Source organism: Orcinus orca, chromosome 10, assembly GCF_937001465.1.
Source record: "Orcinus orca chromosome 10, mOrcOrc1.1, whole genome shotgun sequence".
Classification (NCBI taxonomy): Eukaryota; Metazoa; Chordata; class Mammalia; order Artiodactyla; family Delphinidae; genus Orcinus; species Orcinus orca.
The window spans coordinates 8431518-8458451 of NC_064568.1; the positions used below are offsets into that span (position 1 = coordinate 8431518).

The following is a 26934-nucleotide window of genomic DNA, read 5'->3' on the forward strand; positions in this document are numbered from 1 at the left end:
TTAAAGCCATGGGGCTGCATAAGACCACTAGGCGTGGGTGTTAGTATGGAGGCAAAGAGATTCAAGGACTGGGCTCTGAGGTGCTCCAACACTTTCAATTTAGGGAAATGCAAGGGAGTCAGAAAAGGAGGCTGAGAAGGCCCAGTCAGAGAAGCAGGAGGAAAACCAGGTGAGGGTGTCGTTTCCAGTCAAGCCAGAGAGGAAATATTTTGAGGAGCAGAGAAGAGAAGATGAACAGGATCCCCTAGCTAAGTTCATCTAGGTGTTAATCTGGGTACTGGCTCTTCCAGAAAGCCTTTTCTGGTTCTCCCTTCATTTCATTCCCTCCCCTGACCCTCACCTCCAGGTGGGATTGGACGCCCTTGCCCTGGGTTCCCAGCCTCTTCAGGGTAGAGCCCTTTTTTGGCACACCCCGTACTGTCTCACAAGGGTCAGTTCACGTGTTCCTTTCCCACACAAGACTGGGAGCCTTGGAGGGCAGGGCCCGTGTCTTCTTCAACTCAGAGCAGATAGTCAACATATTTTTAATATAAATGAGTGATGTATTTCAATCTGGTTTTACTTTGCATTTTTTGAAAATGAGTTTTTTCTTTTTAAGTTTTGGTACTTATAAACTTGTTTTTTTTTAAAAAAAAATTATATTAGAGTATAGTTGATTAATAATGTGTTAGTTTCAGGTGTACAGCCAAGTGCTTCACTTATACATATACGTATATCTATTCCTTTTCAGATTCTTTTCCCATATAGGTTATGACAGAATATTGAGTAGAGTTCCCTGTGCTGTACAGTAGGTCCTTGTTGATTATTTTGTATTATAGTAGTGTGTATCCGTTAATCCCAAACTTCTGATTTATCCCTGCCCCACACTTTTCACCTTTGGTAACCATAAGCTTGTTTTGAAAATGAGTTTTGAGCCACGTATATAATAATTTGAATTTTGGAGACTTAGCCGTTAAGGAGGGTGGCAGACAAAGAATCACATTTGCCTCTTCAGGTGCCTTTGCCCACTATACATAAAGTTTTATAATCACTTCCGTATATCACAGCGACTGTCTGAGGCATGCTTTGTAACTTCCTCCCTCTATACCCTTGCTAAAGCCTTTCTTTCCACCTGGAATGGCCTCCCCGAAGGAACCTTCCCCAAGAAACCTTCCTACTCACCACCTCTGACCCAGACTCATGTTCTATTAACACTTTTCTGGCTCTTACGTTAGTATCAGTCTGCATTAAATTTGTTAAGATTAATTGGCATACATATCTCTGCTGGAAGCCAGCAATGGATTCATTTCCCTATGGCTTACAGCTAACAATGCAGCATCTGGGTAAGGGAAGAACCCATTAACAGTTTGCAGTGTCAAAATTATTCGAAAGTAAGCAATTTCGGTTTCAGAGGCCATCCATATTGAAGACAGCTTATTGTATAAGAGTCCTGAATTGATTTAAGGGCTTTCACAGATGCACAGCTTCCTAACAGAAATCAGTGCAATGTTCCTGCCCATTGTTCAGCCAATGGACCTTCTAAAACCATTTAGGCATTGTTATATGTTGGGAGGATCTGGAGAAAGTAAATACTGTAATTGAATGCTCGTAATTCTTAGCCTCAAGTAATATCACCTACCTTACGTTCTGTAAAAGGTCAATGGAATCAATCACCATTGTTCTTTTATGCTCACTAAATATTTTGTACACACGCTCCATCAGTTAGTCACTCAGTAAACAGTGCCAAATGGCCTACTATGTGTTCAGAATAGGGAGTTGTGCTTTGGACAGTCCAGAGCGCTTACATGTGGTTTCCATCCTCGTGAAATTATTACGTACCATGGCATCTGCAAATATCTCCTTGCTCTTTTCAGTGGTGGACATTGCTAATTGACTGTCACATTCCATGTTGCTAATCATGAGCGTGATCTAAAATCTTTCTCAAGGAAGCCACTGATGATTGGAGCTCACATACGACATGAGAGCTGTTGGCTGTTTCATATGCTGGATTTCATGACCTAGGTGCAGTGAGAGTAAAATGGAGCACAACTGTGAGAAATGGAAACCAGTCTCCTGGCCCAGTGAATGGGTCACTGGGCAGGAAGTCAGCAGTGCTGGCTCCAGTGCCCGTTCTGCCACTGGAAATGTGATTTGGGACAAATCACTTCAACTTCAGGACCTCTTCGTTTGGATAACCCTATGTGGCCAGAATATTTTTACAGCAGCTGTTTCTTCATATGTAGGAGCTAGGCTAATTCAGGGGTTAATATTTCTCTCACTCAAACTTCTGCTGTGAAATCACTATTGAACACTTATTCTGTAACAGGTGTCCTGCTAAAGGACTTATGGGTTGTGGATCAAATTCCAACCTGTATGTGAGGAGTTTTTCCCACATCACCAGGCATTTCTCCCATACCAGCTGAGTGTCTTAGAGTTCAACTCAATTCAGACATTATATGCCTGGAGATAGCATCAGATTCCACAGTTAAACGCTCAGTTCCCTAAGATTGCCCCACTGCAGACGCCAGTCAAAGTCCATGTTATCACCTGTGCATCTGACCAACGGGCTATAAATCAGAGTTTCCCAACAACCGCCTCCTTGGCTTTGATTAATTTGCTAAAATGCACACAGAACTCAGGAAACCTGTTTACTCACTTGATCATCAATATATTACAAAGGATGTTAAAGAATATGAATCGGGACTTTCCTGGTGGCGCAGTGGTTAAGAATCCGCCTGCCAATGCAGGGGACATGAGTTCGAGCCCTTGTCTGGGAAGAGCCCACATGCCGCGGAGCAACTAAGCCCGTGGGCCACAACTCCTGAGCCTGTGCTCTAGAGCCCGCGAGCCACAACTCCTGAGCCCACGTGCCACAACTCCTGAAGCCCGCGCGCCTCGACCCCATGCTGTGCAACAAGAGAAGCCACCGCAATGAGAAGCCCGCGCTCCGCCACGAAGAGCAGCCCCCGCTCGCCGCAGCTAGAGGAAGCCCGCGCACGGCAACGGAGACCCAATGTGGCAATAAGTAAATAATCAAACAAGCAAACAAATTTATTTAAAAAATGTGAATCAACAGCCAGATGAAGAGATATACAGGATGAGTTCATAAACAAATGAGCTCTGTCCTCATGGAGTTTGGAGGAAGTGTTCCACTTCTCCGACCTGGAAGCTCTCCAAGTGCCCCCCTTCTGGGTTTTTCTGCAGGATTCATTTCGTAGGCATGACTGACTACATCTTTGGCCGCTAGTGATTGATTCAAACTCCAGCCCCCCCCACCTCTCCAGAAATCAGAGGGTGGGACTGAAAGTTCCACCCCTCTATTCCTGGTTGGTTCCCCTGGCAGCCAGCCCCCATCCTTAGGTGCTTTCCAAAAGCCACCTTATTAACATGAACCCAGTTGTGGTGGAAAGGGACTTGTTACCAGTAACAGGACACCCGTTTCCCCTCTATGGCCCTGAAGCCACTTCAGGGACGGAGGACAAGAGACCAAATATCAAAAGAACAGATGCTCCCATTGCTCTTTGCCAAGGCTTTTGGGAGCTGTGAGCTGAGAACTCTGGAAGAAGACCAAACTACATGCTTATTACAAATCACAATATCACAGGTCTTTATCAAGCAGTTTAACCTTCCGAATGATCACATACAGTCGGTCTTATTAATATCCTCATTAGACAGATGAAGGAACTGAGGCACAGAGAGGTGAAGTCATTTCCCCCAAGTCCCACAGCTAGTGAGTGAGTGAATTTGAATCCTTGTCCACCCCTCACCTCCAAATAACCCCCAATTCCACTCCTTGAATTGCTGCACTTGACTCGAGCCTTGTGGTTTCCAAACTTTGCTCTGGTTGAAGCCAGGGACGTGGACCGCAAGACCCTGTCCTGCCCTGCTGGCCTCTCAGTGCTCCTCCGACCCTCACACATCCTCTGAGGCATCTCTGTGGAACCCAAGGAATCCAAGGAACAGCCTCAGAACCTCTGGGTTGGAAGACCCCTAGCTCTTCAGTTCCATGTTCTCTTTGCATGTGACTAGTACAGCAGCGTGAAATGGCAGCATCAATTTCCCAGCTCTGGGACTTCCCTAGTGGCGCAGTGGTTAAGAATCTGCTTGCCAGTGCAGGGGACATGGGTTCGATCCCTGGTCTGGGAAGATCCTGCATGCCGCGGAGCAGCTAAGCCGGTGCACCACAACTACTGAGCCTGTGCTCTAGAGCCCACGAGCCACAACTACTGAAGCCAGCGTGTCCTGGAGCCCGTGCTCCACAACAAGAGAAGCCACTGCAATGAGAAGCCCCACACACTGCGGCAAAGAGTAGCCCCCGCTCGCCACAACTAGAGAAAGCCTGTGTGCAGCAACGAAGACCCAACACAACTGAAAATAAATAAATAAATAAATAAAAAATTTCCCAGCCCTGAAGGGGACCACTTAAGTTATAGATGAGGCTAACTTGAATCCTGGCTTTACAAAACATTGCAAATAGGAAGCGATTGTTCAGGGCTGTTCTGGGGGCTCCCAAGGATGGTGTTTGTTACATTATTCGGTGTCTTCACTCTGGATGCCCAGGGGAGGCATCTTTCTCTGGCCTCTGTGTGAAGGGATTTTCTTGAGCACTGTGTGCTTTAGCCTTATAGACACTGTGAGTCCCCTAACCCACTGGGGCTTCCTTGACGTATTGGCTTCTGGACAACTTGGATCCAAATAGTGGCAGAGTCCTAGGGAGTTTGCTGGCTTTGCTCCTGACTCTAAATCACTTTCTTTCCCTTATTCTCCTTTTGTCTCGTTTCTCTTCCTTTTAATTTAATTTATTTTTCTGTGGCATGTGCATTTGGAGAAGCAATTTTAAGTCCGTTTTGGAATAAGGTGGGGTATGAATGAAGAAAAATTATTTTCTTTGAAAAGTAATTTTCTTCTCATGACCGTATCTGGGCTTCCTTAATTAGCTCAACGTCGTGGATGAATGAGTTTTTCATTGCTATTGATAATATATTTTAAAGTTCACCATAACGATGGACCCCAATCTTGCTAGAGATGAAAGGAAATAGGGACATATTCCCTACTTCCGAGTCATCATATTGTAGATGGGCCAAAGTGGACACAAGAGCTGTTAAAGATGAAGGAATGAGGGTGAAGCTGGAGAAAAAGAAAAGGCTTCTCAAGAACAGAACTCCTACTAGCTGAGTCCCTATTTTGTGTTAGAGACCATGCTGGGTGCTTCATATATATTTTCTCATTTAATCTTCATAACGAATCTGTGACTTACTATCCCCATTTTACTTAAAAGAAAACTGAAGTTTGGTGAGGTTTAGGGAGAGAAGCAAGGGTGTGGTGGTTGGATGTTTCAGCCGGTTTCCTGCATCCGTCTTCATAGCCATTTTCATTATCCCGAGTTCAAAAGGCATCATCTCTCTAGTGGGGCTGCAGCTTCCCAACTGACCCCGCCACTTGCAATCTAACGCCCCCTACAGCTTGTTCTTCACACTGCAGCCAGAGTTATAGCAAATTGCAAATCTGATCATTTTACTTGCCAGAGATACTGGGATATAAGGTTTATTTGTTTGGTCATTCATTCATTAATTCAATATTTATTGAACACAAGGCTCTGCTCTAGGTCAGGGGACAAAAGTATTGTCTAAAAGAGAAAAAGATCCCTGCCCTCATGGAGTTTGCCTTCTGGTTGGGGACAGGGGTGGGGAAGACATTAAATACTCAAAACATATGTTGTATTACACATAAATCAAAGGACCAAAATAAAGTAGGAATCAGGAGGTAGAGAGTGCGGGGTGGAGAGGCAGGCAATTGCAATTTTAAATAGACTGGAGAGTGAAGGTTCTGCTGATAAGGTGACATTTTAAGCAGAGAGCTGAAGGAGGCGGAGGGGTTAGTCAGTGAGCCAAGTAAATATCTGAGCATTCCAGACAGAGAGCGAGTCAGTTCAAGGGCAGTGAGCTGCCTGGAACATCCACGGACAATAAGGAGGCCAGTGTAGCTGGAGCGGGGTGATCAGTAAACCCTATCAGCTCTGGATCAGATGTTAGGTCTAAAATAAGACGCAGACAGCGTGGATTCAGGACATTCCCTGGGTGAGGAGCCTCAACACTGTCTGGTGACCAGCATCTCAGATGTAAGGCTCTCCAGTCATGACAGTGAAGGAAAAGTAAAGATTTTACAAACCTCCCAAACTCAAACACTCTCTTCTTGGCCTAGCTACCCCTGAAATAAAGCCCCTGAGATATGGCAGTTCGGTAGCATAAGCTTAGGGGAAAACTTGAGGCCCGGGTTTACCAGGAGATATTTCAGGAAGATCTCTCACTATTTTGAGCGCTTTGTCTGGAGGAGTTACTGGGTAGTGTTTAACTAGATTGTACTTTTAAAAAAAAAAAAAAAACGATTGAAGTATGGTTGATTTACAGTGTTATGTTAATTCCTGTTAATTATAATATGTAATTATGTATATATTCATATTCTTTTCCATTATGTTTTATTATAGGATATTGAATATAGTTCCCTCTGCTATACAGTAGGACCTAGTTGTTCATCCATTCTATATATAATAGTTTGCATCTGCTAGTTCCAAACTCCCAATCCATCTCTCCCCTAGCCCCCTCCCCCTTGGCATCCACAAGTGTGTTCTCTATGTCTGTTAGTCTGTTTCTCTTTCATGGATAAGTTCATCTGTGTCATACTTTAGATTCCACATGTAAGCGATATCATATGATATTTGTCTTTCTCTGTACACTTAGTATGATAATCTCTAGGTCCATGTTGCTGCAAATGGCATTATTTCTTTCTTTTTTATGGCTGAGTAGTATTCCGTTGTATATATGTACCACATCTTCTTGTAGATCCTACCTCTTTTTTTTTTTTTTTTGCGGTATGTGGGCCTCTCACTGTTGTGGCCTCTCCCATTGCGGAGCACAGGCTCCGGACGCGCAGGCTCAGCGGCCATGGCTCACGGGGGCAGCCGCTCCGCGGCACGTGGGATCTTCCCGGACCGGGGCACGAACCTGTGTCCCCTGCATCGGCAGGCAGACTCTCAACCACTGCGCCACCAGGGAAGCCCTAGAGGAAGATATTTTTGCATTCACGTTTTTAATGGCTTTGTGGTATCCGATTGGTGGATGTACTATACTTCATGTAACCATATCCCTATAACTGGGTATTTAGGTAGCTGATAATGTTGTGGTGAACATCCTTATTGCTAAATCGTGGCACAGACTTTGAATTGTTTCCTGAAGATAAATTCCCTGAGTAAACACAGTGTGGTGAGCATGTGAGAGCTGGGCTTGTCTCCAGGGAACAAGAGAAAAGAGGAGCTGGGGGTGCCTGAGGTCACGCTGCCTCACCCAGACTCACGCTGCTGCAGACAGCCCCTGGATGACGTTCAGGGTGATGAGCAATGCTGACTGGTCAGGCCTGGGTTGTGGACCAGCAGTGGATAAGTGGGAAGTTGACGGCACGACAGGAGTACAGGGACTGAGGTTTGGAGCTCGGAGGGCAGGTAATTTCCTTAAGGAAGTGGTTCTTAAACGCTGGTCCCTGGACACCAGCAGCCTGAGCATCACCTGGAAACTGTTAGAAATGCAAATTCTCGAGCCTCACCCCAGAACTACTGAATCAAAAATGCTGGGAATTTCCTGGCAGTCCAGTGGTTAGGGCTCCGCGCTTCCACTGCAGGGGGCACAGGTTCGATCCCTGGTCCAGGAACTAAGATCCCGCATGCTGCGTGGTGTGGCAAAACAAAAACAAACAACAACAACAACAAAACGCTGGGCTCAGGCCCAGTCATCTGTGTGTCATGCAGCCTTCCTACTGATTCACATGTTGCTGAAGCTTGAGAACCATCTCCATGAGGGAAACAAGGATGCTCATGCCGGAGGGAGGGGAAGGGCTCCTACAGAAGCAAAGAAGACAGATGCTATGAGGATTTAACATTTTCCTTTCACTAAAATTCCACAATACTCTATTTATAGTTTGTTTTACACCCATATGTTCTCTCTCCCATAGACTGCGTGCTTCTTGAGGGCCCTCAGTGAGGCTCTTCAACTGTGTGTCCTCGGGGTGCAGTGCGGTCGGGGTGCTGGCATCTTCCCTGTGGCCCTGCATCCACTTCCCATCCTTCTCTGCTCTCTTTCCCCAAAGGCCAATCTCTATGCATCCCATCAGTGGGTTCTGCCATCCTCTGGTTCCCAGTTGGATTTGGCTAATGGACGGTTCTGGTGCCCCTCCCCCCACAAGAAATGGAAGAAGAGAGGAAAACAAGGTCAAGGTCTTTATTCCCTTGGCCCCTTCCCTGTGAGTGCTCTTCAGACCAGGTGTTTGTCCCCTGCCCCCATCCCCCAGGTCACTGCTCCTCTAAAGGTAGAGCACCATTGGACTGTTCTTTCAGGGTCTGGGAACTGTCCCCTCCCTTGGTCCCTCTGGCCTCGGGGCCACATGGCTTCACTGCTGCTATAGCCCCAGTGCTCACCACCACCCCTTGTCGTTACCCTTGTGCTCACACCTTCGTGTAAATAAGCCCTCCAGGAGTATTTATTTTAAGTGCATCATCTATTTCTAGTGGAGACTTGATTGGTAGAATCAACACCTAATAAATATTTTTTAATGAAATTGGAACTTTTTCAAAATTATTTTTTGTTGAAAACAAGGTATACACATACTTTCTAGTGTATTTTTTAAATTTTTATTTATTTTTTCCTTTTTTCCCCCACATTCTATCATATAAAATCCTTCGGTAAAATTCTTTTGGATGGATAACTTGAACCCCCGTTTAGCCTTGATAAGAAACGTAAGTCCTCAAATATTTATAAAGAATTGAGACAAGGATTCTCTTATTCACATTCTCGGTTTAAACCATGGCAGAGGGGGTAAGGTGGCGTCTCTTCCAACTGCTGTTCGTAGTGATAACTTGGACCCTTGGCCTGTACAGAATCTCAAGGGATACATGTATTTGTAAAGGTGGGCAACGGTTTAATTTATTTTCAAAATTATAATGACATAAATTAAAGGCACTTTGAGTTATATTATAAGCCAAATAAATTAGTTTTAGTCCTGACGGGCGTAAATTAAACCTTGGTATTTAGGAAGAGAAATGTTCCCCACGGCCGCTGACGGGCCCTCACCCTGCGGTTTATGAATCAAAGGTACAATTTGAGAATAAAACACGTTTTATGAAATCGAATGTCAAGAGCTCCTTGTTAAATTTGCTGTAGCAATTAAGTTCTCAGGTGAGAAAATGCCTCTTCTTCAATGTTGTGTTACCTCTGTCATTCAGTACTCCATTTATAGGAGCAACTCTTCATAGTAAGTGCACATTAGGATGACTTTTCACCTCCATTTAAATGATAAGTTTGAGAGGAGGAATTGGTTCCTGTCTGTGGGCTTGTAGAGCGATGCAGACGGGATCTTTGCCAGTTTGTAGAGAAGAGAGAAGAGGGGGAAAGGACGGTAAATGGTCAGCTTGGTCCAGGCTGGCTGGTGTCGATGTCCTCCAGCTAATGGGGGGTGGGCAGAAGGCCATAGGATGCCCTCAGAAGGGAAATGTGTAAACCGGTGTGCAAGCTGACATTATCAGGGTCATGAAGAGTAAAAGAGAGGGAGATTGGAGATGGGGAGCCCAGGTGGATAGAGTAAAGACAACAGCAGTGCGGCCCAGATAAAAGCAGAGACTCTGTGATAGAATGGCTGGCCTCAGGGCTTCTTCCTTGGGGCTGGACCACTTCCCAGTTACACCCTTGACCATACCATGATAAACTCCTTCCTCACGAGCTGGCTCAATCGACCTCTGTGCTTTGTAACAGCGTGATGCTGATTTGTGTCACTGTCTGCAGTGTTAGAGATTTCAGGAACTGTAGACATCATCTAGCCTTTGCTTTCCAGTTGAGAAAACTTAGTCTAAGAAAAATGAAAAAACGACCTGCTCAAGTTGCCGGAGCAGCTTGGAGGGAGGGTGTGAATAGAACTGTACACCCGTCTTCAGGAGAGGCGCACACAAAGCACAGTGTGCTTTTTGCTAGGGGTGATGATCCCGTTTGGGGGAAGTCTGCTTTCCAAGAGAGTCCTGCATGTAGATGGAGTAGGTAGCTGTCTGCATGGTATTTGAGGAGCCCTGGGAAGCTCTTATTCCTTCCCTGTTCTCCTCCCTCGACCTTGGGTGGTAGCACCTCGATCCTCAGATTGTTGCAAAGGTTAAATGAGCTTCTGTGTTAAATCATTACCACAGTGCTTGGTACATCGTATTATAAGAGCTAAAAGGATCGTAGCTACACAAATGGATCAAGCCACTGTTCTCACTCCTTCACTACTGGCTCCAGAGCTCGTGGGAATAGAAGATGATGCTCTTAATACGACTAATGTTAGCGAGGCTTGTTAGGTTTAGCTTAAAACCACACCTGGAAGTTATGATCAATAGTACAGGATTGATATCACCTTGCTAATACAAAAGAACAATATCTTACACTTACATGTATCTGGCTACCTACAGAAGCTCCTTTAACAAACCCCAAACTTGAAATAGTTATCCCCATTTTACAGATGGAGAACTCAAGGCTCAGAGCCATTGAAGGATGTGTAGGGATGTTCTCCCTGCAGGAAGCATTGTGGGAACTTGGGGCACATGGAGGTGGGGAAGAGAGTGGGCCAAGTTGGGGTAGACTTTCCTCAGTTCAGTGTTTTGTTCAGGACCGGCTCTCCCTGCCCAGGAACTTGCAAATAAAGGGCACTCTCTCCATCTAGCTCTGAGTGTCATTTTTCTGTGTCCAGGCTGAATGTCACCAATGTGATTAGCACCTGGACCAGGGAAATCACTTCCCTGGCGTGCATCCACCTTTCCTATTCATCTCTGTCTCTGCAGGTGATGAGAATGGCAGCTGGAGGTTGGAGAACATTCCTTGCATAATGAAAGCAACCCTTATGGAACCAGCTGAGCTTCCAAGTCAACAGAGGTAGGAAAGAGGTGGATGTGTGACTTCCTGCGGTGCCGTATAGAAAGTTTATTTGAAAAGTTCTTATACTGAGAACTGGCAAGTGCGAAGCCCCGTTCCTTTCGAGAGGACCCATTGCGAAGCCATGGTATCTGGGGCCCTGCTGCTGCTTACAGGCAGGGCAATGCTGATTTGGGAGGCAAGCGGCTGCTGGACGTTAGGAGTTTGTCCAGCCTGACAGTCACCAATTGTTGGAAGGTGAGTAGCTTTTCAGGAAGTGACTCTAGAAACTATGTGGACTGAATGCCTAAATTTTCTAAGCTTTTGACAATTCTGAAACTAAGTCTAGGCATGTTTTTAAAGCTGTCAGACTTAGGATACTTATTTCGATCACAGTGTTTTTAGACACGTGAAATTCACTAAAGAGAAATCCATTACTAGTTTGAATTTGTGTGTTTAAGCCCACTTAAGACCTTCATTCTAAAATAACTGTTTTGGTTGCTGTCTCATGTGTCAAGTGCCCCGTTTCTGTAATATACTTATTTTTTTTAAAACAAAGTTTCATTCTAAGATAGAATCTCTATTATATTATAGTTCATAATACACATTAAGTGTGGCTTTGGTATTTATGCAGAGTATATCTACTCAGAATCATAAAGTTGGTCTGGATATTAAAGGCTTATGTTCATATCTTTGGCACTGTTAAGACAGTCAAATAAAATTGCTGTATTTTAAGTAATGGGTTAATCTTAAGGAAAAGAAAACACTTCTGAGGCTTTTTTTTTTCCCCTCGAAAAAGTTATTTGCAAAATTACAGCTGACTTTGCCTGATAGAGTCAATTCCCTCTTGTTTTTATTGATGCGGTTGCCCGTAAACAAAGCAGTTCACTGCTGCGTGCGTGCGTGCGTGTGTGTGTGTGACACACTTTAACAAACGTGTTACATTTTTGGCAAAGATAAATACCAACTTGAGCATTTTTGGACTGACTTCGTTATAATATCAGAACTTATATTACAGATACCTACTTACCTGGGTAATTTGACCCTTCTCTCCTGTTTCTAATCATGAATCTTGCTTTCATGAAATCAAGCAAGAGAATGGAATGACATCTCTGTGATACTAATAGTACAGATTCATTTCAGTAGGTTGGTTTGATCCTCTCTTTTAAGAGAGTTGTCTTGACAACCTGACCTTCTTTTCAGCCTGCTAGTATCTGAAAAATAGCCTTTGTTATTATTTGGAACTTTTCCACTTTGTTTGGCCTCCAGTATTTTTATCATCGTTCAGACATTTAGCTTTGCTCCCACGGAAGTATAGACTTTTTTTTTTTTTTTTTAGCAAGTCTCAATGTACTTGCCAAAATACAACAGCCATTATTAGCTAATCATTACTGTGTGCTGAGCAGATAAAAGCTCTTTAAAATGAGCGTAGGTTTGTTCTCCAGTGACAGTAATTCACGGACTCAGTTTTATCCATCATTACATGCCAGCAACTGAGGCTGAAGCTTGACTTGAACCTCGGGAACGAGATGAGAAGAAAGGAAATACCCATGGGGATGAGTGTGCAGTTTCAGTAAAACCAGACACTTTGTCCTACGCCTCTGTCTTGGGTACTTCCTGTCCCCCTTCCCCATCCCCACGCTAGCATGGCTAACTGGGGGCCTGGTGGACTGAATGGTTGGATAGATGAGCCCACGTATAGCATGGACATTTGTTATGTTTTGTAGCCACAGAGAATCTTCTGCAAAGTCTTAGGAGTATTTTCACAATATGAACACTTCCTCTCCAAGGCTGGAGTCGAATACTAACTTTCTTAGACTTTCTTGCTGCTGGGTGGAGAGTCATGTGACCCAGGCTCCATCATTAAGATGCAGACGCAGGAGAGATTTTGAGGTGACATGGCAAGAGGAGGCAAGCTGGACACAGAGTCCATCTTTGGGGAGTATTGTGGTGGAGGCAGCTGGCTTTTGGGGACAGTTGTAGGGCAGGATTCCTGGCGGTCAGGGTCCAGCCAGTGGACAGGATGCAGTGTGTGTGTCCCAGAGGCCGTGGACCGTCACTGGGGCAATTGTGAAATGAGCTTTAGAGTTAACTGCGTGCTCCGTAGCCTCTCAGCTGCCCTCTTGAATATAAATTGTTTTAACTTATTTTAAAATGTATTTACATTTGGATTGTATAACGTGATTTTATTTTTAAGGTGTACAGTGTGATGTTTTGATATACGTATATGTTGTGAAATGATTACCACAATCAAGTTAAATAACACACCCATCACAGTTACCTTTTTTTTTTTTTTTTTGGTGGCACGAACACCTAAGATCTTCTCTGCTAACAAATTTCAAGCGTACAGTACAGCATTATTAACGATAATCACCATGCTGTACATTAGATCCCTGGAACTTATTTATCTTAGAATTGAAAAATTTTACCCTTTGACCAACATTTTCCCTCTCCCCCACTCCTAAGCTTCTGACAGTCGTTCTACTCTCTGGTCGTATGAGGGTGACTTGTTTAGATCCCACGTGTAAGTGAGATCGTAAAGTATTGGTCTTTCTGTGCCTGGCTTATTTCACTTTGCATATGTCCTCCAGCTTCATCCATGTTGTCACAAAGGGCAGGATTTCCTTCTTTGTCATGGCTCCTTTATGGGAAAACACATAAAGGAATTGGTGTGAGAAGGATCTAAACAGTCTTGCACAGAGTTTTACTGAGAAATGAACTTCGACATGTGTCTAATTAATTATAACAATTATAACACAGCCTCCTCACTTGGGACGGGTAAAGTCTTTTAGCCAAGGGAGGTAGCGAGAGGCTCATCCCCTTGCTGACTCTTGGCGCTCTGGGGGTCATTCATTTCTTAGGCTCTACCCTTGATTTGGTGTGCTTTCATTGGCTGCTGGTCGCCTCTGTGTAGAAACAGGCTGATCACAGGAAGGCAATTTGGGAGCCATATCTCTTGGCGGTTTAAGTTAATTTTCTGACGTATGAGGCTTTCTGTGGCATCAGTGTCGCTGAAGTTGTGGCATTTTCTGGTGCTGCTTTGAGTCCTCTGCTTGAGGAGCACATCTGTTCTGGGTTGTCCAACAAAACCGTGAGTGCCGCCAATCACACTTTGTACCCCAGTGCTCAGTTGTACTGGGCTCCTATATCTCGTGTTCTATGTGGTAGGTTGGGCTAACCTGAGCTGCCCTTGGATTCTCTTCCTAGGCTATTTCTTTGTTTTTTTTTTTGTTTTTTTTTTTTAAGTTATCTGCCTTCCCTAGAGTGTAAGCTGCTTGAAGACAGGAGTCCTGCCTTGGCCTCTTCTTGGTCCTCAAGCTCAGAAATAGTGCTAGACACATTTCCACTACTGAAGGAGGCATCAGAGCCCTGGTGCTCTGAGGGACCTTAGTTTTGGCTGCATGAACCCAGAGATATTGACATTGCCTGACAATCTCTCTGGCCTTACTTGGCCCCTTGGTCACACTGCCCAGTAACCAAACCTATCCGTTTGGTCTTCAAGTGAGACCTGGTCTTATCTTCCAGTGTCGTGTCTATGATCTTATAAATCCCCTCATGACCCCTTTTACTAAGGCTTCTTAGGGTGTTTAGGTACCTCCTTTGGCCTTTCTGGGCATGTGCTTGTTTGGGCTCTTAAGGAACAAGATTCCTTTTTTCATGACTTTTTCCCTTTCTTCCTTTTTTCAAAACAGTTCCCATTTCTTCCACAGCAGCTGGAAATTGGACAAAATAGTTGTTCTTCGTCAAGTAAAGCCACATTGTGCAGTTTAAACGGCTGTGGTCCTAGAAAACAGAATAAATAAGCAAAAGGCATTGAAATCCTTTAAATTGTGTCTATCCATGCTGAGCGGATTATGTCTGCCTAAAATACAAATAATTGAGTGAAAAGAAAAATGCATGTTATTATACAATTCAGTTCCATAACTACAAGTATCTGAATATTCAGGAATACATCCAAACCACAGAATACTTAATTGTGAGAGTCACAAAGGACCTTAACATTTTTCTTACGTGGTATATCTATGCCATAAACTGACATCTAGGCAGTTTCGTATATCAGACAAAAGACTTGTATCCAGAATATATAAAGAGTTTGTACAACTTTATAATAAGAAGCAAAGTACCCCAGTAAACATGGGCTACTATTTGAATAGACACTTCAGAAGTAAGATTTACCAATGGGCAATAAGAACGTGAAAAGATGGTCAGGGTAATTATTCATTAGAGAAATGCAAATTAAAACCACAGTGCGATAATGCTCTAGGCCCATGTGGCTAAAGTGAAGAAGACTGACCATCCAAGTGCTGGTGAAGACGGGTGGAACCGGAACTCTCACACGCTGCTGGAGGGAATATAAAATGCTGCAGACACTTTAGCAAATGTCTAATGGTGCTTTTTGAAAGAGTTAAAAATACACCTACCATGGGATCAGCCATTCCCCTCTTAGGTACTTACTCATGAAGAGTAAAAACACGTCCTTCTAAAGACTTGTACCCACATTTCCATGGCAGCTTTATTTCTAGTAGCCCAGATAGAAACGACCCAAGTATCCATGAGTAGGCCATGGCTTAGTCATATAATGGAAAACTAAGCAGCAATAAAAAGGAATCAGCTACTGATACAACAACTTGGATGAATCTCAGAATCCTTACACTGAGTGAGAAAGGCCAGACCAAAAAAAGGAGTATATAATGTATGATTTCATTTACGTAAAATTCTAAAAAATGCAAGCTAATCTATGAAAATGGAAAGCAGAGCAGTGGTCGCCTGGGGACAGGGATGGAGGAAGGAATGAATTACAGAAGGACGCAGGGAACTTTTTCCAATATTGCTTTTGTCCACGTTACATGTAGTGCATTTTCCCCCTCCGTTCCTGATGAGGAAGACATATTTGAAAATGATACTTCTCTTTTGTATTTCCTATCTACATTATTTCTATATAAGAAAATTGCTTGGATGTTGCCTTTCCTCCATGGTTCCTGAGTTATTTTTGTCATCCATCATAAATGGGTACTTCACAGTTAGTGAGAATCTTTTATACTTTTTCTTTTACTCAACACACTGTATATGCCTAACCACTCTGGACAAAACTACCCTTTCCCCTTTTAAATGACCCAGAAATTCAATAAAAATGATGCAGTGAAGAAAAACATCTTTGTGTGCCTGAGAGAAGTCACCCAACAAAATGGTATCTTTAATTTTCAGCCTGACCTCTCTTGTAATTTGTTTGAAATTTCATGATTTCAAAAGAAATAGACTGTTCCTTGAGGAATGCATCCTCCCCTTCCCCATGCGAGATTTGGAAAACCAAAGCTCTGAGTCTAATAATCTAATGGCAACAGCAGCCTTGCTATTTGCTGTCCATTTCTATGCCGGCAAAGAGTGGGAACTGATTGTATCCAAGTTTGGTCATCATCATGACCAAAGTTACCTCTTGGTCTTTCTCTGAATTGAAGAAGTCATGGCATGGTTCATCGTCTCTCAAACTTTAACATGCGTACAGATCGCATGAAGGTCTTTTAAAAAGGTAGGTTCTCATTCGGTAGGGCCAGGGTGGAGCCTGAGATTCTTAATTTCTAACAAGCCTATGAGTGATGCTCAGGCTGCCCGTCCATGGAGCACCCTTTGCGTAACAAGGGCATAGATGACACCAAAATATTGGGTTGGCCAAAAAGTTCATGTGGGTTTTTCTCCATAAGATGTTACGGAAAACCTGAACTAACTTTCTGGCCAACCCAGTAGCACACAACCCTCCTATTACTCGTTTGCATGTAGAATAAATTCCTCAGCTTAGAAAATGTTTAAAGTAGAACACTCAAAACGTTGACCAGTTTTTAAGTCTTCATTATGAAATAGTCATCACGCAGCATGTTGTCTGATGCTCTTCCTAAAGATGACACCAGCCAGGAGGCAGAGCTAGTTAAAGGGCCAAAGGGAGTAAAGAGACAGGGATGATAGAGTGTCTGTCTGCAGCCTGTGCTGTGTATGGAATACTGGGATGGTGTTCAAGCTGGATGTCAGGTCAAGTCTGGGGGAGTACATTGCATCCTTAGCCTCAGTTTTTAACCATCCCTATATCCTTGCCCTTTTCCTTACAGCTTTGCAGTGGAGTGGTGGCAATCCTACTAGACTTTGGGCTTGGTCATGTGACTGACTTTAGCCAATGGGGTGTTAGCAGATATGACAGAAGCAGAGGCTCTACTGGACTTGTGCATTGAGACTTTGACCTCCTGCATCTTTACCGTTGCCGTGAGAATGCCGTGCACCGGCGAGCCCGTTGGCCTCAGGATGAGAATGAGGGGCATGTGGAACAGAGCCACCTGTGGCTAAATTCAGTGTAAATCAGCTCACCGTGGCCGACCTTCAGATCCTTGAAATATAGGTGGTCATTGTTTTAAGGCACTCAAATTTGAATTGGTGTGATACACAGCATTAGCTTCCTGACTCCCTGGAGTAGTGTGTCTGATACAGGAGGGCATAGCTAGAGGTGGGTGGTAAGGTCCTGGGAGCCAGATCAGGAGCTGGAGATCCAGAAAAAGCAAGAAAGGATATAGCAGAAGGTCAAAGCAGGTGAAACAGAGTGGAGTTCCACCTAATGCCCTCCGCTGGCTTTGGAAAGACTTTTGGTGCATACTTGCATGGACTGGTGAGATCTACGTAAAGGTGAGCTGAGGTGAGACAGGTGGACATTGTTTTGAGCCAGCCAGGACTAGACCCGACACAACAGGATACTGCTTTCTTGTTGAGTTCTTGGACTGCTTGTATCATGGAGCAAAGATAGAGAAAAAGAGGGTCGGGAGAAAACACTTCATTGACTAAATGTGAGAATGAATGAACGGAATAACTTGTATCTTCTCATGTGGCTCATCTGCTCGTGATGACAGAACAACATTTTTTCCATGTAATTGACAGACAGTGCATGAGGGATTTCGCTAAATCACTAGGCAGGTGGTACTTGGGCTGTAAGTCCTGGGTTGGCCCACTCCATGTATAGGACATTCTTGAAGCTGTTTTAGTAATTCACTTACTAACTCATTCATTCTTTCAGATGTGCTTGTGAAGCTATTATGTGCCTTCGTAGAGCTGATAGTCCTGCAGGGAAGAAATACATTGATTATTTGATTACAGTTGTGTTAGAAGGGGGGAATCTCAGTGAGTTCTATGTTTGGAAAGAATGGGTACTTGATGGAGTCTGGGGACCAGTGAAGGTGTCTCTGAGAATAAAATGATGTTTAAGTTGAAATCTAAAGTGAACAGGAGGACACATCTAGGCACTGGGGACAGAATATGCAAAGGCCCTGAAGGTGGACGATGGGTGGCTTCTTTGAGGAAGTAAACGGTCAGTTTTGTTGAACAGCGGATGTGGGCAGGTGCCTGATGAGCCATGACCAGGTTAAGGGTTTGGGGTGTATTCTAAGCACAATCAGGAGTAACTGAAGAGTTTCAGGCAGGGGAGCAACATTATTAGATTTGTGTTTTAAGAGATTACTCAGGATGCGACGTGGAGAATGGGTTGGAAAGGGGTAAAAATGGAAGATAGCTCTTGCAGTGATCCAAGGAAAAGAAAACGTTGGCTTGGACTCTAGTGGTTTCAGTAGACGTGGAAAGCTTTGGGTGGGTCCCAGAGATATTTAGGAAGTAGAATCGATGGTTCTTGACATGAATTGGGATGTGGTGGATGAGGAAGGAGGAAGCTTGCCTTTGAGTTTCTGCTTTGTAACAACTGGTGGTGCTCTTCACGGAGACAGAGGACTTTGGAGAAAAATGAGTCGGGAATTGGTCAAGAGTTTAGTTTTAGACACGTTGATTTTGAGGTACGTGCGGTATGTGGGGACTTGCCAAGTAGACAACTGAGCATTTTGTTCTTCAGCGCAGAGGAGAGGCATGAGCTGGGTACATACATTTGCAAGTCATTGGCACAATGATGGTCATGTGGAAGCCAGGAGACAGAGTATGAAGCCAGGTGGTAGAGATATCCTTGGGGAGTATCACAGTTGAAAGGAAGATTAGTGGGCAAAGGAAGCCAAGAAGGTAAGAGGCAAACCACAAGAATGCAGTGCCGTGGAAGATAAGGACAGGACAGAGGAGTCAGCTCTGCTGAATGCAGCTGCGAAGGTTAGGAAGCTGAGCAGTGACACTTGTCTGTTGGATTGAGCAGCAGGGAAGTCATTCATAAACTTGGCAGTAGTCACCTGGCAAGACAGAGGCGGAAGCCAGGTGATAGTGGGTTAATGAGGGAATAGAGGTAAGAACATGAAGAGGGAGAAAGCTGATTAGAATAAGAACACAGCTTCCAAGCGCTCACAATTTCTGTTTTGTGCAGAGGCAAGCCTGATGCGTGTGGCAGTAGGAAAAGACGTACATGAGCTGAAGGAATGTTGATGGATAGCTCAAAGAGTAGACATTGTCTTTACCATCGTAACTTATAGTTAAGTTGCATTGGTTCACATGTCAGGAACTCATGATTTGGATAGTGGCTTTGCTCAAAATTACCTATAATTGTGTTATAATAATATTTATCTTTGTATAAATAAGATTAATGGGGTTGGTTGCTGTATTTGGAAGGAAACAGTTTGTGTACATCTTTTCATACAACCATTGATTTGATGACGACCTGTCTTTCCCGTTTCTGTTGGATACGAAGTTCCATGCAGGCAGAATCCTGCCTATTCTCTCATAATTGTGTCTTTTATCACTCAGAACAGCATCTGGTGCAAGGAAGGGGTTCAGCTACTGTTTGGTGAGTGAATGGACACTAGGTGTTCCTCTCTGATTCTAGGAGTTACTCTGCACTCAGAAGAAACACAGTGGTACCTTGGCAACAATACTCAATGCGTCTGACTTCTCTGACAGTTAAGTAATTCAGGCTTGACATTTTACCAGTCAGCCCAAGTCAGGGGGCTTATACTGTTCTGGACAGCTCACCATTGAAACAAGCTCAGCATGACTTCGACTGGGCCAGATGGAATTCTGCTTTCCAGAAACCTTGAGTAAATAGCGAGTAAGTGGAGTACTGCAAAAGGTAACTGTTTGCATTTGCTAGCACACCCTTGCTATTACCCAGCTGATAAAGGGAGCGTGCTCAGAATGTGAGTGCACAGAGCTGAGTGGTACGTGAGGAGCCCCAGAAGTCTAGAAACCTCTCCCGCAGTTCCTCCTCAGTGCTAGCAAGGATATGAGAGACATTGGGTTTGGCTGTAACTAGTGCTCTCACTTGTTACTTAATCAGAATTTGCATTGTTTTTTTCATTATGGTATTAAAGTGTAAGTGTTGCCTCCATGTGCTGTGGAAATAACAAAGCCCCGAAACAGTTGGTTTTATCCGTAGCGCCTTCCGTCTTAGAATCTCCCGGGATCTCATAAGGTGATAATGTTCTTTCCAAATGAGCTATTTTGTAATCACACTCCACATGATTGTTTAAAATGATTATTATTGTTTTACCTTAATATAAAAAGATGCATTTGCCAATCGAAAGCTGAGTTTACCCAGCGATGCTTGTGTTAACTGCCTCGTGGCTCATCAAGGTCTGTGGGACTCTGGAGCTGGGGAAATGCAAATGTTAGTTTAGGGTTCTGTACATTTTAAGAAAATGAGGAGCTGACTTTCCACATCCAAAGACTCATTTTACTATTCTACTCCAATCTCAGATTAGGGCATTGACCTCGGCAAAAGGAAGGAAGGCTGAAGTGCAGGGAGGGTGCTCGTTTGGGGAAGGTTAGGGGCGTGAGGATCAAGTGAGAACTGGAGATGCATTCGTTTCTCCCCACCCCCCAGCCCGGAGTTTAGGGTTAGGATCAGATTTCCAAAACTCCGATGCTGCTCTTGTCCAGCATCCCTGGATTTCCACCACATACTGGACCTGGGCTTTTGTTTTGTTCTGATTGCTGTAAGCAGATATCGTCTTACTCAAGCGATCATGTCACTGGCCAATTTTCATGCCCCCCTCCATTGACTCAATCCCTGCCTGGTACTCCTTGATAGTTTCCTGACAATGTGCAGACTGCTTTTAGGTCAACAATTATGTGATGGACTTGGAGATCCCTATTTTATCGTCCTTCTGCTCACTTTGTACCAAGACTCTACATTATGTGGGTCAAAGCTACACAATTTTTTACGAACCATATGTGGTAGTTTTCCTATTCTGAAATCACCTGCACTTCATCCCTGAGATGACTAACTCTCTAAATCAGGGTTGGCAAACTTTTTCCGTAAAGGAGAGAGTAAATATTTTAGGCTTTGTGGGCCATATGGTCTGTGTTGCAGCTGTTCATCTCTACCATGGACGTGCACATGCCACCTTATGCAATATGTAAGTGAATGGGTGTGGCTGTGTGCCAATAAAACTTTATTTATAAAAACAAGTGGTGGGCTGGACTTAGCCTGTGGGCTGTAGTCTGCTGACCCTGTTTCTAAATAGTAGCTCCCACAGTTTCTCTCTTCTCATGATGTTGAAACAGGCATACACTGAGCTCTGATATGTCTTCACAGTTAGGATAATTTCCAGCTTACTTTGTCATTCTCTCCCTTTCCACATAGTCAGTTGGGAATCTTGAAATTTCAGTGGCCTCATCATCTGGCTGTTTCTGATCTCATTTTCTGCTCTTCTCTCCCGCCATCACTGTGCTTTGATTCCCTTGGCCTCCTTGCTGTTCTCTGAAAATACCAGGTGTGCTCCTGCCTCAGGACCTTGGCACCTGTCCTCCCCTCTGCCTGGAATGGTCTTCTCCCAGATCACCACAAATACCACTCCATCCTCTTCAAGTCCCTACTGACCTGGCACCTTCTCAGCGAGACCTATTGTCTTGGTCAGTGTCCAGTCAGAAACACAGGAACAACTAGGCATTTCATACAGAATTTAATAGAGGAGATTGATTATGAAATGAAAGGCTTGGAGGAGCAGAAGGGATAGGTGGGCTTATACAGAGGTTCGTGACCGAGGAGGGCTGGATGAGGAAAGGGGAAATGGTGTAACCCAGAGCCCATGCTCCTTGTGCCACAGAGCCGGCTGCTGCTGGGCTCACCGCCACCACTGCCTCGCAGGAAGACCAGACTCTTCACTTGCATTGGTGCCTGGGCTCTAGAAGGGACCTACACTTGATGTTATCACTGCTAGAGCCAGAGCCAGAGCCATTAACTGCTGCTGTTAATGGATCACTCTGTCTGATCAGAGACCCGAGAGCCCTCTACTCAGCCTTGGTAGCTGCAGGTTGTTGGGGCACCACCAGAACCAGAAAGAATACTGCTTCCTCCTCCTTCCTGCTTTCCAGTCTCCCACTGGCGCCTCCTGTTGGCGGGGCCTGCACTGGCAGAACCTAGCCAGGCCTAGCTACCAGGGAATCTGGAAGAATGTAGGTTGTAAGCTTCCAGCCCCTGGCTGCAGAGAGCTGACCCTGGAAGGACTAGAATAGGGCAGAGACACACTGAGTCAATAATCAGAGAGTTCTGTCCACTCCGTATAAATCGGCAGCTCTCCACAATCCATCCCGTTTCCCTGCTTTATTTTTCTCCATAGCTTGTGTCACTGCCTAACATAGGATTTATGTACTTTGTTGTTTATGACCTGTCTCCTCTCCTAGAATGTTAGCTCGGTGACAGCAGTGATTTTGTTCACACTTGTACCCCCATTTCTAGAACGTCGTCTGGAATACAGGGGACATTGCGTAAATATTTGTAGAATGAATGAATGAATTCCTTCACAACACCGAAGGTCTACTCCTGGAAACTGCTGTGGTTCGTGGAGCCCAACCTGACAGCTTTAAAGAATCATAGAAAATAAAGGATCAAGAGAAAATCTCTCCCTTTTTCTCTCCTCTTGTCCTCTCATGTATATGTACATTATATTTACATTTCCCCCTGCTGGAAAGCATCTGCTTTGAAACGCTGACCATTTTTATTGGCATTGTAAACCTGCTCAGAGAGGGAACCCTACACCTGTATCTCCTTCTTCAGTTCTTGGGCAAATGTTGCCATGGCTCTGAAGAGTTTTTTGAGTTTGCCAGGGCTGCTGTAACCAAGTATCACAGATTGGGTGGCTTAAACAACAGAAGTTAATTTTCTCGCAGTTCTGGAAGCTGGAAGTCCAAAATCGAGGTGTCTGCAGAGTTGGCTCTGAGAGCCTTGGGGGGGATCCGTCCTAGTCATCTCTTCTTGACTTATCATTGGTCATCTCCTCCCTGTGTCTCTTCACATCGTCTTCCCTCTGTATGTGAATGCGTCCAAATTTTCTCTTCTGATAAGATCACCAATCATATCAGATTAGGAGGCACCCTAATGACCTTATTTTAATTTACTTACCCTTGAAAGGTACAGTTTTAACTCCAATATGGTTCTCTTTTGGGGTTCTTGGATGTTATGACTTCAACATCTGACTTTTGGGAGGGACGCAGTTCAACTGAGAACAAGAGTCCAGGCAGATCCTTGGTCAAGTTCCCTAGCTTTCTGCCTGCATTTCGTCTTTCCAGTTTTTGAACCACAGCTTACAGGTTTGAAATGGAAAACCTTTTTCACTTGCAATCTTCCATGTTTTATTTTTCCAGTTTCCTCCTAAATCATTGGGGGAATATGGTGACAGCATGCTCGTTGTGTTGTTTTCCTGAACCAGGAAGCTTCTGTGCATGTCTTCACAGGTGGGGGTTGGACGGTTTCTTTCTTTACAAGCACTGTCTACCGCTGCTTGGGTGAGTATAGGTGCCCATCAAGAGCTCAGATGTCAGCCATTCCAGCCAAAACGTCAGGGTTCCATTGGCAAGGAAAGGGGTTCTGTGCGTGTCCTGCGCTTTAGCCCTGTGATGATTGTTTCAACAGACTGTTAAAGCAGATTGCATAGCAGGGGTCACCTCGGACCATGAAGTTGCACAGCATCTCTTGACTGGTGATGCTGGTCCTGTGTGTATAAGTCGGTGTCCGTTAGGGAGGAGCTCGATTTGGTAGCTACTGGGCGAGCCAGCACCTGTGAGGTAGGGAAAGGTTCAGCAAGAAGACGTCCCCTCTTTGACCTGTGACCTGTCATGGAACACACAGCTGAGCTCTCATCTTGTCTGCGTGCAGCCTCGTTCTACGAATAGGCCACCAGATACCTTTCCATTCTCTCTTCGAATATTGAGTGACCTTGGAAATAGCCTAATCTGTCTTGGCACATTTGAAGATAGAGAAAACAAGTGGGGGAGACAGACCTGGTTCCTGCTGTCGATCAGAGGCTCGAATGAAAGCTTATTATGAGCTGGAGAGATGTGTCAGACATGGTGTCAAGGGTGGATAAACTCAAAACAGACCCTGGCAGCAGGGAGAAGTGATGACAACGGCAGCAGCAAGACACACACCGCAGGAGCCACTGTGCGTTCTTTGGGTGAGTTTATTCTGCGTGTTCGGCCATTTCTCCCCAGTCACGGGAGGCTACACGAGAGAGACGTTTCCTAGAAATCAGTCATCTGGTTACTCCAGTTCCCTCATTGGATAAAATGAGGCCAAGAGGGATGAAGTAACTGCCCACGATCCCACAGGGAGTTTGCAGCCCCGTAGGGGCGCTCGCACCGTGTCTGAGCCGACTGAAATCCAAGTTCCTTCTGCCGCTTGCTTCAGCTTCTCCCCCTTGCCCAGCGCTAGGTCTCAGGGTCCTGGCGTTAGACTCTGCAGTGTGAAGACCCTGGCTCCAAGCAGACCAACACAGTTCTAGAAAGAGCCCCAAACCAAAGACAGACCACATGAGTTCAAGTCGCTGACACTTATCGGACACGTGAGTCGGTCTTTCCACTTTACCTGCCTGAAACTTACATCCTCATTAAAAAAAAAAAAAAAAAAGGACATACTAATGCTGTTCACCTTGCTTGTCTGGGAGGATGTGGTATTAAAATCAGCCCGTGGACACACTTGCAGGTGCCCGTTATGATGCATGTTCTCCCAGAGGAGTCATCCCTGAGTCTATTCATATCTAATAATGCTGCAGCCAGAAATAGTTAATCAGATAGAACTAGCAAGCCCAGGCCCCAGAGCCATGCACTGTGATTAGGAGGAGTGGCATGGGACTCCCCTGGCGGGCCAGTGGTGTAGACTCTGCACTTCCACGTTAGGGGGTGCGGGTTCAGTCCCGGGTCGGGGAACCAAGATCCCGCATGCCGCGTGGTGCAGAAAGTAAACAAACAAATAAATGTATGTATGGATGTGTGTGTGGTGTGTGATGGAACTTAAAAAAAAATAAGAAAAAGGGAGTGGCGAAATCATCAGGGTTCTCTAGAGAGATGGAACCAATAGGATGTATGTATCTAGAGAGAGAGATTTATTTTGAGGAATTGGCTCATGTGCTTGTGGGAGGCTGTTGAGTCCCAAGTTTGCAGGCCAGGCTGGCAGGTAGGCTGGAGACGCAGGCAGGAGTTAATATTGGAGCTTGAATCCCGAGGCAGTCCGGAAGGCGGAATTCCTCCATCCTTGCAGAACCTCGGTCTTCTCTCTTCCGGCCTTCAGATAACTGTATGACGCCCACCTGCATGATGGAGGGTGAGCTGCTTAACTTAGCGTCTCCTGATTTCAGTGTTAATTACATCTAGAGAATTCCTTCACAACAGCATCTAGACCGGCGTCTGACGCAAAGCTGGGTACCGTGGCCCAGCCAAGGCGACACAGCAGATGAACCACCACAGGTGGAGATTTCCAAAGTCTGGAGCATTTGGGGGATGGAGCGTGGGCCTCCTGAAAGGGAAGGAAGACAGAGGTGGCGTAGAAGTACAGGGCCGGAGGAGCCAGCAAGGCTCAGCTGCAGAATGTTGGGCCTGTCCTGAAGCACTCGTTTCGCTGAGAACCAGCCTTTATCTTACGGCCCCGGGACAAGTCAGGTTCTCGCTTCTCATCTCTGATCAGAGAAAGCACAAAGGAAAGGGAGCGAGGGGGCGCCCCCTTGCTGTTCTCCAGTACCTTCCATCCGTTACTGGCTCCCTCCTGTTCCCTTTTCCCACCCTCTGCCGCACCAGTGGCAACCTGCCAGAGGGCCGTACCACCTTCGAAGGCCTCCTCTGTCTGTGGGAGGAAGTGTCACACTGCAATTGTCATTTCCTTGGAAGGTCACAGGCTCTGTTCATTTCTGATTCTTTTTTTGTGTAGCCGATTCCAAACAACAGTTGCTTACGTTGTAGATTAGATGAGTGGATGGTTAAAAGGGGGAAGCAGGTCTGGGCATCCTTGTCAAGGGGAGAGAAATTGACACTTTCTTTAAGAATGCCGCCACATGTATGATTCTGTGTAGCACGCATTGCCCACCCATCACGGCTTTGCATGACCCTCCCCCTCTTCCCCCTGTTTCTACCTTCTTTCTCCCCTTGCTTCCTTCCTCCTTCCTTTCTCCTCCCCTCCTTCCTTCCGTGAATGTTTATTGAGTGCGTACTATGTGCCAGGCCACTGGGCAGTGTAACGGTGTAACAGTAGTGAGCAAAATAAACATAGACCTGTCATCATGGAGCTTCAGTTTTGGAGAAGGGGTGGCAGAGACAGTCGTTAAACACATAAAGTCACAAGTAAATAGTCATAAATCACGGCAGGTGCTACGAAGGAAAGGTTTTGAGGCCATGGGACCCTTCGGCAGGGGGACTTGATCTAGTCCATGTTGTGGAGGAAGGAAGAGAAGGTGGCCTTAAAACTGAGAACAGAAGGAAGGGGAGAGTTTTTTAGGTGGAAAGAAGGGCTAGAACATTACAGGGAAGTGAGAAGTATGTGCCGAAGCCCTGATGTGGAAGGGAGCTGTTCCTACATGTGGGACAGCAAGGACGCCAGAGAGAGCGCGTGGGGAGTGGTGAGGGCAGTGGAGGTGGGTGGACAGGTGGGTAGGGTAGAGCTACGCCCTAAAGACCACCAGCCTGACGCGTGGAGAACAGGTGGTTGGTGCTGCAGTGCAGCCAGTGAGAATGATGACTTGGACCTGGGTGATTTCAATGGACATGGAGACAAATATTTGGAATCCAGAGAAATTTAGGAAGGAGAAGCAGCTCAACTATTTAACGAGCTTCATGACGTTGGACAAGGAAGTTGGTTAACTACCTTGACCTCTGTTTCCTG

At 45.2% G+C, this 26934-nt stretch overlaps 1 long non-coding RNA gene across 2 annotated transcripts in view; it reads left to right on the top strand.

The window, feature by feature from the left end:
• Nucleotides 1-26934, top strand: part of LOC125965626 (uncharacterized) — a 170460-nt gene that overhangs the window by 13200 nt on the left and 130326 nt on the right. For both annotated transcript variants that reach the window (XR_007479743.1, XR_007479744.1), the window contains exon 2: nucleotides 10826-10916. This is a non-coding gene — a long non-coding RNA (uncharacterized LOC125965626). The remainder of the gene's footprint in view (nucleotides 1-10825; nucleotides 10917-26934) is intronic.